The following is a 14,156-nucleotide window of genomic DNA, read 5'->3' as shown; positions in this document are numbered from 1 at the left end:
CATTGGCTAAATAAGATGCCTCTCCAGGTCTTTGACATCCCTTGTGGAATTCATAAGACCAACTATAGGGCATTGGGTGACTTTATTTCTGAGAAGTCAGTGAGAATACGCCCTTGGGGGGAGATTTAATAAGCAGCAGATACTGCTTTCTCCGCCCGTAGTTTTTGGAAAACCGTAAAATGAAGTTAAGAAGCAGTGGTCGTAAGACATGATTGGGATGATTGACACCTGCGAATGTGCAGGGGGCGGCATTGTGCAAGCATTTGTTGAACTGTCCGCAGTTAGCAATGTTGAGTGGACATGATTTGTTACAGCGAATCGTTACAACAAATCATGTCCACCCGGCACTTAGTAAATCGACCCCTTGCTTGTAAACTATGGCATAGATTCACAGATGCTTGTGAGGTTGCCAAGGGGAAAGATCATGTTCTAAATGCTTTCAGGCTCCATTTCACATATCATTTAAAGTGTTTCAGATAGAGAATACTATTTGAAAAAGCTTCCAATTTTCTTATTTAATTAAATTGCCTTATTCTCATGTTATTCTTTGTTGAAGAGGTATCTAGATAGGTAGAGTGCACATGTCTGGAGCACTACATGACAGGAAATAGTGCTGCCATCTAGTGCTCTTGCTAATGTGTAAAATTGTGGCAAACCTGCTGCCATAAAGTGCTGACCCAATATGACATATATATAAATCATGCAATACGAAGCCCATTGTACCACAAAACATAACATATACATTGCCGCTACAGGAAGCTCCAGATGTGCATAAGTTGCAGGCATCTGTCTACATATGGAAATAAAGTGTGAACCAATCTCCGATTTCATATGAAGGTAGATGCCAGATCATCACAAATGGTGACACTTTGTAACCTTTGCGGGAGGTGTGGGAGGGAAAGCAGGAGGCGATGGGCAGCCCAGTGGTGGGAGTAGGAGGGGCCCTATACTGCAGAAAAAAATGAAGAGAGGGTTGGGGAGTTGTACTGCAGAAAAGAGGTTTAATGAAGGGTGGGGTTCCCTAGTTAATGATCGCCAGCACTACACTACAGAAAAAAAAATATATATATATATATATATATATATATATATATATATATATATTTTAATATGAAAAAGTTAATAAAAAGAGCCATAAATTAGATACTGGCAGCAAATAGTGGGAGGTGGAGGGTTAGAAGCTATTTGTAAGGAATAAGGGAGGTGAGAGGAATCAGGAGGATCACTGCACTACAGAAAAAAACTTGTAAAGTAATAATAATAATAATAATAATAATAATAATAAAATTAAAAAAAAATCAAACAAGAACCTAAACTGCATACTGGCAGACTGCCAGTACATAAGATAATGGGGATGAATGTGTGGGGGGAGAAGAAAGCTGTTTGGGAGGGATCAGGGAGTGGGAAGTGCCAGGTGGGAGGGTAATCTCTATACTACAGCTAAAATTAACCTTACAAAGCCACCTGCTTAACCCCATTCACTCCCGGGAATAATCAGTGGTGTCACTAGGGGGGTGCGGGCCGCACCCAGGTGACACCCTCCAGGGGGTGACACCACCAGAATTTTTTTTTTTTTTTTACATTTATTGAAATTCAAAGAAATACAATGTAGAGATGCATAGATTTTTTTATTAGAGGGGCCAGCATTTGTGAACATTAGTGGGACTGGGGAAGTTGTAGACACTTAATTTTTTTGCCCCTTGAGCCAGCGCTGCAATTTCCACAAATAGTTTTCCGGATGCTTTTGCTTGTTTGTACTTTTCTCCTCCCCTGCCCAATTTCACAATGAATGTTGTGGGCATGCCGTGGGGCTTGCGAAGTTGTGCTGCTAGCCTAAACCTGCCTGCCTATCTGTACTCACTGCTCAGTGATGTGTGGAGCAGTGGAGTCACTCACGGTTGTGCAGTCTCTCTAAACGGGAACCGGGAAATCGTGAGGGGGATGCCTGGCACCTGACTGCATGACTGTCTGACACTGTCTCTAAAGTGAAGGAGCCACGTATGATGCCCACCAGACGAGTATGGTTACGGTACACTAAGTGCACACTAAAGAGGTAGGAGGGGAGGGCAAGCGGGGGTCTGGGGGTGGGCAGAGTGCAGAGGTGATTGGCCATAAGAAGCGGTAGGCACACGGTCCGGGACTGTGCACTGACAAACTTGGAACAGAGTCAGAGAGCAGAATTTTCATAGTTTGCGCGCCTAAACCTTTTCTTTAATGATTTATTTTTAGAGTGCACTGTTTATCTTTCATTTGATGCTCTGCTGAGCCAGGGAGCAGCTCTAGGCATGAGCTTTATAATTAATGCAGTGCATTTTGCATATTTATGTGTGTGTGTCTGCATTTTTGTGTGTGTGTCTGAGTGTGTTTGTGTGTGTGTGCCTGAGTGTTTTTGTGTGTGTGTGTGTCTAAGTGTTTGTGTGTGTGCCTGAGTGTTTTTTTTTTGTTTTGTTTTTTTGAGTTTAAAATAAAGTTTATTGAATATCAACATATACAATGAAATGAAAACAACCATCAAGCAAGGTTACAGTATTAAGCAATGTGTTACATCTATTACTAAATGCTACTTTGGTACACTTTCTTTTCTGGTTGTTCAAAAATATTAACCCCTTCAGCTGATTATTATACATTGCAAGTAGTATATAACATAACTAACTTTCAACCCGGTATTGGTTGTATGGTATTTTAAACAAGGACAAGAAAAGAAAGACTTGACAAGGACAAAGGGGGAGAAAGAAAAGAGGGGAGAGGGTTGGTGTGCGTGCTGCCATGGTCAAATTTATGTAGTGGAGACATTGTAAGTCCAACAAACTCCTAGAGTTGTACCCTGCTCCACAGATCCAGAAGCTCCTGGTGATGTGTAAGTTGTTTGTTTTCAAGTAGTGGAAGCGCTCTAGTGTCAAGATGTCGGTAGTTTGCGTGTGCCATTCATGAATCGTCTGTATTGTGTTGGATTTCCACTTTTTGGGGATTAATTTCTTGGCGCTATAAATCATTAAGAGGAATATGGTCCTGTGTAATTGACTATGTAGTTGTAAGATTTTTAAAAACAATAAGATGTGTATGTCAGGTTCTACTGTAATTCCCAATACTGAGGAGATAGCCCCAAAGACATCCCTCCAATAGTCCCCTATGAGGGGGCATGTCTACCATATATGTTGCATCGTGCCCACCTGACCACATACTCTCCAGCATTGTTCACTGATATGTGGGTTAGATTTGTGGAGTCTTAGTGGTGTCATATACCATCTATTGATACATTTAATACGCATTTCCTGTATGTTGGCAGAAGTTGATACGGCTTTCGCCATCCGAAATGAGCTGTGCCAGGTTTTGAAGTTGTGTTCATTGTTAAGTTCAGTGTGCCAGGATCTAACATAGTTAGGCAGTTCAGACTCATCCGGTAGCAGTAGTAATTTGTAAAGTAATGATATCGTGTTTCTAGGGGCAGATTCTTGTGTACATAGTTTCAAAAGATGTCAAGTTCCTCTGCATGTCTGTCTTATGTCTGTGTGTGGTTATGTAATGTACTATTTGTACCCGTGTCAACCATGTGGGGAATGTTTTTGCGTCCCATTGTTGTAATTTTTCCAGTGACACTATTGTACCCTGTTCTATTGCACTGTGCAAAATACCCTCCTTCAACTTATATGTTGGTCTATGTTTGATGCCTGTTGTTCCTAGTAGTTGACTCACTTAAAAATGGCCCATTCGGTTACACTTTCTACATCTTTTTTATCTTTAGCGGGGTATATGACATTCTGATCATGGGTACGGTTACACCGCGTGCAGCGAGCCTGCTGTGCCCATCCACTTCTGGGCCTATCTGTTGCCCTTGGTCTACCGCTCACACTGTGCCTTTCACCTGCACCTCTCCATGAGCTTCGACCTCTCTGACTGGTAAGAACTTAAAGACATTCAGGCTGCCCAGCTCTCGGGCCAACCTTCTTTTATGTAATTAATAACTTCTTGAAGGTCTATATCCAAATGTGTCTCCTTTCTTATTTCCTCTAGCTTTCCTGACAAAATGGATTTGGATGCCAGAACTGAATCCACATACACCTTGATTCCTTTGAAGATTCTTTAGCATCAGCCAGCGGGAGCTGGACGGGTTAGTACTGTTCCAAGACTGCCTTGCCATTCCTGTTAGTATGCGGCAGGAGATATTAAAGGGACACTGAACCCAAATTTTTTCTTTCGTGATTCAGATAGAGCATGAAATTTTAAGCAACTTTCTAATTTACTCCTATTATCAATTTTTCTTCATTCTCTTTGTATCTTTATTTGAAATGCAAGAATGTAAGTTCAGATGCCGGCCCATTTTTGGTGAACAACCTGGGTTGTTCTTGCGGATTGGTTGTCTAAGAATATATGGATGTAGCTTGAGCGCCTCAACTAGAAGTGGGCTAGGATGTGAATAGGTAGTACACGTGTATTTATTAATGACAATAAATGTTGAGAGTTAAAACAATTAAAACAATAATTTAAAAAAAGGTTAAAACAATAAATAATATGCAATATGCAAAGGTACCTATGTGGAATATTCAAATAGTACATTAACATGGATCCATGTTTATCAACATACAAAAACACTGGTAAGATGTGACAGTAGACAATCTTGATAACAATATGCGAATAAAAGCTATATATACAGTACATATATATATATAAAGTACCACTAAAGAAAGTACCACTAAAGCAGTACTACACCATCTTGGTACACAAATGGGGCACTAAGCGCCCAGCGGGGTCTTGGCCGTGGTGTAGTGAGAAGACACAAATTGTTCCTATCAGTTTAGTGTAATTTGTAATCCCAGGTTCAGTGAAAATATGATGTAGAATTTCCAAGCGTATACTTAAGTAGAGTCCAATATAGTTATGTTATAGATGATCCCTCATTAGTGATGGTGTAGGAAAAAAAAGGGGATGTGACTGAAAGCTCAAAAATAGTGCAAAATAGTGCAAAATAGTGGTGTGGTGTGGGGGGGGGGGGGAAGTATAATCCTTCAACAAAGGATAAAAATACAAAAATGTTAAAATGTGAATTTGTTTTTTAGCAGAAATTGCCAAAAGATGCCATTGATGAAAAAAGATGAAAACATGTGTTGAAGTTAGGATAAATACATTTGTAGGTGCAATATAAATCTAAGTGATGAAAGTTAGTGAATGAAAAATTATTCTTAAGGTTCGGTTGGGTGTTGCGAGATTAGTGCAGCTGGGTGCTGCAGGGTTAGTGCTGCGACCACAGGTGGAAATCCAGAGATTTTAGTGGATGTTCTGCTCCTAGCTGAATTTATCTGTGAAAGATCTGCTCCTAGCTGCATTTATCTGTGAAAGATAATCAATATAGTGTAGTATGCTCAAAGTAGATATAGAAGTAGAAATAAGGCTTACCAGATGCTTGGTCAATGCGTTTCGGCCTCTCACAGCCCTTTTTCAAGCCACTACCCTCTGTGGGCATTTTCCAGCCAGCCCGCTCTGTTCCTTGGGACGAGGTCTTAGGAGGGATGAAGACCAAAAAGAGGCTACCAATTCTTTTACGACAGAAAACACTCTCCCCTAGATTACGCCATACAAAATCCAAGGGCTGCTTTGACGTGCTCGTGCACGCTTTCCCCAATGGGGAGAGAGTGTTAGAAAAAAAACACCTGAAGTGCGGAATGAAAAATTTCCGTAACGCAACCCCATTGATGTCTATGGGCAAAAAAGGTACGTTTAAACCTAACACCCTAACTTATACCCCTAGTTTAAACACCCCTAATCTGCTGTCCTGACATCGCCGACACCTAAATAAAGCTATTAACCCATAATCTGCCGCCCGACATCGCCGACACCTAAATAAAGTTATTAACCCCTAATCTACCGCTTCCGACATCGCAGTCAGTAAAAAAAAGTTATTAACCTCTATTCCGCTGCTCCCCGACATCACCCAAACTATAATAAAGTTATTAACCCCTGTTCCGCTGCTTCTCGACATCGTCGACACTAATAAAAGCTATTAACCCCTAATCCCCTGCTCCCCGACATCGCTCCCACTATAATAAAGTTATTAACCCCTAAATATCCGGTCTTTCACATCACAAAACACTAAATTAAACTATTAACCCCTACACCTAACACCCCCTTACTTTAAATTAAAATTGCAATATAACTATATTTAAATAAATAAAAATTTACCTGTGAAATAAAAATAAACCTAGGGGCAATGGGTATTTTAGTTTTTTTTTTAGAGTTAGGTTTTTTATTTTGGGGGGTTGGTTGTGTGGTTGGTTTTACTGTTGGGGGGAACGTTGTTTTTTTTTACAGGTAGAGCTGTTTAACTTTAAAAGAGCTGATTGCTTCAGGGCAATGCCCTACAAAAAGTCCTTTTAAGGGCTATTGGTAGTTTATTGTAGGCTAGAGGGTGTTTTTATTTTGGGGGCTTTTTATTTTCATACGGCTATTAGATTAGGTGTAATTGCTTTTATTTTTGATAATTTCATTAATTATTCTTTGGAAGCTTAGTGTTTTTTATTTTTCATAATTTAGTGTTTATAATTTTTTGCAATTTTAGATTTTTTTGTTAATTTTTTTCGTAGTGTTAGATTTTTTAAATTTGTAATTTAGGTTTTTAATTGGTAGTATTTTTTTATTTTATTAGAATAGTTATGTTAGGTTAATTTATAGGTTAATGTTATTTAATTTTTATTTCACAGGTAAGTTTTTATTTCTTTAAATATAGTTCTATTGTAATTTTAATTTAAAGTTGGGGGGTTGTTAGGTTTAGGGGTTAATAGTTTAATTTGGTGTTTTGCGATGTGGGAGGCCGGAGGTTTAGGGGTTAATAGGTTTATTTAGTGGCAGTGATGTGGGAGGCAGGAGGTTTAGGGGTTAATAACTTTATTATAGTGGCGGCGATGTCGGGGAGCGGCGGATTAGGGGAGCGGCGGATTAGGGGAACATAGTTTTAAATAGTGTTTGCAATGCAGGAGGTAAGCGGTTTAGGGGTTAATAAGTATTTTATGGGTGTTAGTGTACTTTGTATTATTTTAGTTTTGAGTTTTGTGAAACTTTTTTGTTTCGCAAAATCCATAACTACTGCTCACAGATGGCGATATGGATCGTGTTGGTAACGCAAGCATTTTAGCCGGACCACACAACCTGTAATACTGGCACTATGAAAATCCCACACAAAAACATATTTTTTTTGAGTGCGGAATGGACGTTGCATTACAGGCTAAAATTCTTGTGGTATAGCTATACTGACACGTTCCTGGCCATTATGCTGGAATGGCCATTTTTTCAGTGTTAAAAGCTGTACCGCAACACTTGTAAACTAGCCGTCTGTGAGGCCTTTGCAGGAGCTGAATGTGGGCCAAAATGTCAGAGTTAAGCTGGATGATGAGAAGAAATGGAAGATGCCTGCTACGGTAATAGGACGCTCTCCAGAACCAAGGTCTTATGTAGTCCTTACTGAAGGAGGGACAGTCACACGTCAAAATAGAAGACATCTTCAGCCAATAGAGTTTGGGACTGGATGCCTCAGAACCACAGACGGTGGGATCCCCTGTTTTAAAAGGGGTACATTCCCCTCAGCAAGACCACAGCGGGGATACCTCTTTGCTTCCAGCAGACTCTCAATCACCTGCTTCTTTATCAGAGGATAGTTCATTTTAAAATGATGTCAAGTGGAAGAGTTGTGAGACTTCCAGCCAGCTACGGGGATTAGCACTGTAGTTAGAGCAGTGACCAGAAGAATGTGCAGAATAATCCCATGGTCACTGTGGACTAGAGTAGTCTACCCCAATGTTCAAGTCAGGATTGTATTTCTTGTTGTTCATATATATTCTCTTTAACTTGTTATTTGTTATACACTAAACACAACTATTTATATATGCTTCTTGTATACCTTGTTATTTGTTGTACTAAAAAAAAAACCATGTATGCTTTGTCCTTTGAAAAAGGGGAAGATACGAACAGTAGGCGATTTTTACCACAATGGCAGCCTCTTGAATCACTTGGACTTGATAGCAAGGAGGGATATCCCCTTCAAGCTCCTCTTTGACTTGACCATATTAAGATCCTTCCTACGATCTTGGGGATATCTCCCTGAGATACTCCGAGACACAACACTCTGGGAAACCAGATGGATGACTAAACTCCAGCTACATTAGCCTCTATCTGTTCACTATCAATGCCTTCTGGGCGATAACTCTTCCTTTGAAACTCCTCATACCCTGGCATGGGAACGTGAATGGGGAAAAGACCACTCAACACAACAATGGCAACGTACCATATCTGATACCAGGATGGCCGTACACTGCACAACTTTGTATGAACTTTTCTATAAACTTCTTACCCGATGGCACTTGGTTCCAACCAAACTCCAGAAATTCTATCCTACAACCTTAGGACTGTGCTGGAGGGGATGCGGAGGGAGAACCCCACACATAAATGGTGGGATTGCCCTATACTTGAGAACTATTGGGCAAAAACGAGATATCTCTGTACCAAATTAGTTCTCCCTAGTGTCAAACTCCCTTCCATGTGTATTCTACATATTGACATTCCTCCAATTCCTCCTCATAGTAAGTGTCTGCCGATCTGCATCCTCCTATCAGCTAAACCCCTGATAGCCAGAAATTGGAAAAAAACTCAACCTCCGAGATGGAGAAGTTTACTAGAGACAGTTGAATACCTCAAGTCCATGGAGGGAGGTGTGTATCTGGTCGATAGACAAATGGGCACTCATCCACAGATCTGGGAACCCTAGGAGACACTTGTGATGGCTAAAACCTGCCACACCCTAGATGATTAATTTTCCCTCTGACCTGAGAGGAACACAATGTATAGTGATTCTGTTAATTATTAAGTGAGTTGTAACCTTTCCCGCTACAAGCACTCCTACCCCTTTTAGATTCCACCCCCATTGATATTACCTCATTGATCTTATCTTATAATATCCCTCCCCCCCGCCAAACCAAAGGTACATTAGCATTAATGGATTAAGTCTCCTGACGCTGCCCCTTTGGTCTCTTGATCTTAGAAATAGCCTCTGAGGTAGAGTACTCATCACATCCTCCTTTCTCCACTCATGATAGTTTTATGAAGCCCAGTGATGGACTATTTAGGTAATTTATTTCTGTTCCCCTGCCCTTCTTTCCCAACTCATCCTGTTAGGAACTCTCCTTGTTGTTTTGACTGATGACATATCTTGAAATTTTTGGTGGGGGACGTGGGCAAGGCCCAAGGCTAGGGCAGGTGAGTCCCCCTGCGGGAGGTGGGCCCCAAGGTAGTGAGCCTGGTGCTGGGGCAGGCCCTAGTGGGGTGTCACAGGTAGCAGGAGCCCAGGCAGGGGGTCTTAGGCCCTTGGGTGTGCATTGTGCGGTGGATACGGCACCTGGAGGGGGGCAGCAGACAGTTGCAGAGGTCACTTGGGGCCTGGTGGCCTCTGCCCATTTTGCCGCCGGCAGTGATGGATGGCCGCTGTCCTCGCCCTTGCCCAGTCCCTGGCTGAAGTGATACCCCCAGAGGGAACTGTGGGGGGGGATGGTGGCATGCCGCTGGGGAGGCCGCGTGGTTCGTTGCGGCCTTCTTTGCCGAATCCGGAAGTGACGTCACCCGGTCCCACCCACCGATGTCACACGTCACGCACTGCATCACCGACATTATTTTCAGATGGTGAGGAGCGCGGTCGCAAGTGGGAGGACTGGAGGCCCAGGGCACAGCATCGGAGCACCCCTAGTAAGTGGGGGAGTCTCCAGGCAGGGGAAGGGCCTTCAGGGGGCAGGGGGAACTAAGCTAGGGGGCGCATGGGCCCGGGCATGGCTGGTAGTGAGCAAGGCCTGTACAGGGCAGAGGCCACAGAAATTTATGAGCAATAATGGAGGCAACTGCAATGGGGGGATGAGGCGGTAGCATGCCGGGCTGAGGGATGAGTGGCTGTGGTGATAATGTTGGGGATGGCAATGGGAAACGTGCATGTGATGGGGACAGGTAGCATGGAAGTCCCATGGTGTACAGGCATGTGGTCCCTGGAAGGGGGCAAGATATGGTATGGGGTGGGCACAGCAGCAGGGGGATAAAGGCTGGCATGAGGGGCATATTCCCCGGATGGGAGGGGGCATAACAGCATGCTTGCTAGTTTGACTGAGGAGGTTATCAGGAGGGCTGTGTCTGAGGCACTGGGGCTGCGTACAGCTGGGGGACAGGGGGCTGTGCAGGTTGAGGCCCCCCTCGGGGTCATTCCTTTGCCCAGAGTACTCCCCACAATCTTTTGTGTCCGCAGGTCAGCACCATGGAGGCATCTAGAATGGATCCCAGGCCTGCTGGCGCTTCAATGGTGGTGGGACCCAGCAGGGAGCTGGTCGGAGAGATGGCAGAGGCATTACAACTGTCTTCAGGAGGAGTCATGGGACAGGCAGCCCATGGCGGTGAGTGCACCCACGTAAACACTACACACACTCACACTAGTTCAGCTTCTAGTGATTCTGGGTCTGTGAGTGGTGAGGAACTAGGACTAGTAGGCAAGGGTCAGAAGAGGATGTTTAGGTGGATAAAAAAGATGCTGGCTGCACAATCCAAGGCTAAGGAGGCTAGTAAGGGGCAACAGGGTGGGGAGCTAGGGCTGCAAGCACAGGGGTTCCCAGTTCTGGGGCAGGGGCAGGTGGTTGCTAGGAAGGTGGCAGCTCAGGGTGACATCTAGCCATGCCTGGTGCATTCTATATATGGCCACCTTAAATCTAAGATGGTCAAGAGGATCCAGGAGGGCTGGTATGTTAATGTATTCGAGCTGTCCTTGGACGCCTTTAGGGACAAGGAAAGTGCGGAGGACAGAGACGTACGAGGAATGGCAGAAATGCTTTAGAGTGTTGGCATCCTGCTACATGGACAGGTGGCACCTGCAGGGGCACATTTGTTAGTACCAGGATACAAATGAGTACATTCACACAAGATTCAAGGAAGCGGCATGGCGTGAGTATGACATGGCCTTCCGTAGGAAGATGGTGGGGAACCCATTGCTGCACTTTGGCACGCAAGATATGTATTTGTGGTTAAAGTTGGGGTTGGACGGCACGGCGCAGGAGAGAATGCTGGAAATACCAGGATAAACAGTGTGACAGAAGCACGGCGTGTTCCTTTCAGAACATCTGCAAATTCTACAATGGGCCACACCCAGGGTGCAATTGTAGCAAGAGACTGGAATGGAAAAGCCTGCCTCCAGGGGGTCCAATGGGGGAAAAGACGCAAACGCCACTTAAGTTGGAGGCAATGGTGCCTTGGTTTGCGCATTACCCCGATCGGGAAGTGGTGGAGTTGCTGAGGTCGGGGTTGATGAGGGGTTTTTGGATTCCTGTGGTGGGGCAGTGTTGGGGTCTTTGTTGCATGCAATTTAAAGTCGGGGTACGAATTCCCCCAGGTGGTAAAGAAAAAATTGGGTAAGGATAAGAGCCTGGGCAGGATTGCTGGTCCTTTTATGTTCCTTCCGCTGCCGGACCTGGTGGTCTCTCCTTTGGAGGTAGTCCCTAAGAAGGAGCCAGGGAAGTTTAGGCTCATACATCTTTTGTCCTACCCAAAAGGGGCATCAGTCCACGATGCTATTGACCCGGAACTTAGCTCCGTGCATTACCAATCATTTGATGATACGTTGGCGATAGTGTGAAGCATGGCCCGGGGAGCTTTGATTGCAAAGCTGGACATTTCGGCTCCTGCCCCTTCATCCTTTGGACTTTCGATTGATGGGCATGAAATTTGGAGGGGAATACTATTTAGATAAATGTCGACCTATGGGTTGTTCCTTATCATGCTCATTGTTTGAATGTTTCAGTTCATTCCTTTACTGGGCGGTGCAGAAGGCGTCAGGTGGGGGGGCAGTGGCCCACTACCTGGACGATTTTTTGTTAATGGGGGAGCAGGGTCCACAGAGTGTGCGAGCTGATGTCGGTCATGCAGAGCATGATGGCTGAGTTCGGGGTGCCATTGGCGGAGGACAAAACGGAAGGGGCTTGTACATGTCTCACCTTTTTAGGGATAGAGATTGACATGGCCCGGGCAATGTGCAGGCTGCCACAGGACAAGGTCAAACTCCTACTAGAGGTGGTAAAGGCGGTTTCCAAGGCTAGTTTTATCCCCTTGAAGGAGCTGCAGTCTGTGTTGGGCCTGCTTAACTTTGTGGGGAGGGCAATCCCGATGAGGAGAGTCTTTAACCGTCACTTGGAGAGTCAACTAAAGGGCACTGTGGGTCAGTGTAAGCGCAATGAGGTCACTACTGCCATGAAAGAGGACCTGGGAATTTGGGAACACTTCCTGGTCTTCTTCAATGGGGTCTGTATTTGGAGGGCTCCTCCAATGTCCAATCAGCTGTTGCACCTATTTATGGATGCGGCTGGGGGTTTTGGGTATGGGCATATCTCTATGGCCAGAGACTTGGTTTGCCACAGGTCTGGTCAGGAACCTGATGCTGTTGGAACTGTTTCTGATAGTGATGACCATTGAATTATGGGGGCGCATGCTAGTGGACAAAGAGGTTATTTTTTGGAAGGACAATTTGAGTGTGGTGTACGCGATAAACAGATTGTCTGCGACATCTCCAGTTGTGGTGATGAACCTCAGACATTTGGTGTTGCTCTGTCTTCAGTGCAATATCTGCTTCACCGCTAGGCACGTGCCAGGGGTGCAGAACAGGGCATCAGATAAGTTATCTCGATTTAATCAGGGTCAGTTTAGGAAGCTGGTACCTAGGACGGCAGCCATAAGATTAAAGTGCCCCTTTCTTTGGCAGATGGCACAGGATGGGAAGCCATTCTCCCATTGATTCAAGCTTCCTTGGCTCCATAGACGTGGAAGGTTTACCGCAAACATTGGGGACAATGGGTGTCATTTTGTCAGCGGAGGGGTGGTGAAGCACACAGAGTACTGGTCCTTGAGTGGTTGTCGTGCTTGAGACGTGAGGGTGCGGACAATGGTATGTCTTTCTTGGTACGGCAGGTACTAAAGGGCTGGGGCAGGCTGGCCCCTCGCAGGATGGATTAGAGGGAGCCTATTACCCCTCGTCGCCTGAGGCAACTGGTGTTGGCCTTGCGGGAGGTGTATTCATCGGAGTATGAGGCCGTGCTATTCCGCACGGCATTCTCCTTAGCTTTTGCGGGAGCCTTGCGTTTATGAGAGCTTGTGTCTTCCGCCAGAGCATGAGGCTCGGGTGGAATACAGGTAGGGCATATCAGTTCATCGAAAGAAGGGCTGTTGCTGTTGGTCCCTCGGTCTAAGACGGATCAGGAGGGAAAAGGGGCTTGGTTCCCATTAAGCAAGCATGATTTCCCCAAATGTTGCCCGGTAGTGAATGTCAGGGACTTTGAATGGATTAGACCGGCGGGAGGGCAACAATTCCTGGTACATGAGGATAGCCGGGCATTGTCAATATTCCAATTCAGAAAGGTGATGGTCTAGAAAAAGGGAGGGATTACGCCCACTAGGTGCTGGCCTAGGGGTCCTCTCCCTTCTGAATGCAGGCTGAAGATCTCTGTCATCACCGCTCTCTCTCATGCCATGGGGTGGGAACAGCCGGGTGTCCCACTGCCAACTTTGAGGAGCCTTGGCCGTCTATCAGTAGGGGTTAGCTTTAGGGTTTAGATGCCGCCACCTTGTAGTTACGAACTTGTTACAAGTTCTAGTTATGTATTTATATATTGAAATATGAGTGCCTAATATTGGATAATATTACCCCAGCAGTTAAATCATTTATTGAATAAACGTGATCAGTCTTTCTCCCACTAAAAGTTGTTGTGTGTTATTTCTTAGAGTTTAAAGTAATTTAGATAACGCATGACAGAATAGGTGGTTTGTCTCTTAAAGCACTTTTCCATTATGTGCAAGTGATTAGTTAAACCAAATGGCTAAAAGAATCTCCTTAAAGCTCACAGGGGGAACTGGTAATAATAAAGTGGTCCATAGAGTTCACATGAACATTAGGATTATTTTTAGGGTGGTGGATGACTTTTTGTGGGTCAATCTAGTAGTCACATGATCCCTATAGATGTAGGGAGGTTCCTGAGTTTTAGGAGTTTGTGTTGGGCACAAGAAAGCAATTTAAAGCATAACAACAGGGATAATCTGCAGCATTTTATTTATTTTAAAAAAATAAGCATTTTTCAAAACTAAGTTTTGAACTGTAAATGTTCATT

The sequence above is a fragment of the Bombina bombina genome, chromosome 1 (assembly GCF_027579735.1).
Source record: "Bombina bombina isolate aBomBom1 chromosome 1, aBomBom1.pri, whole genome shotgun sequence".
NCBI lineage: Eukaryota > Metazoa > Chordata > Amphibia > Anura > Bombinatoridae > Bombina > Bombina bombina.
Note: the sequence above shows the minus strand (reverse complement) of the source record.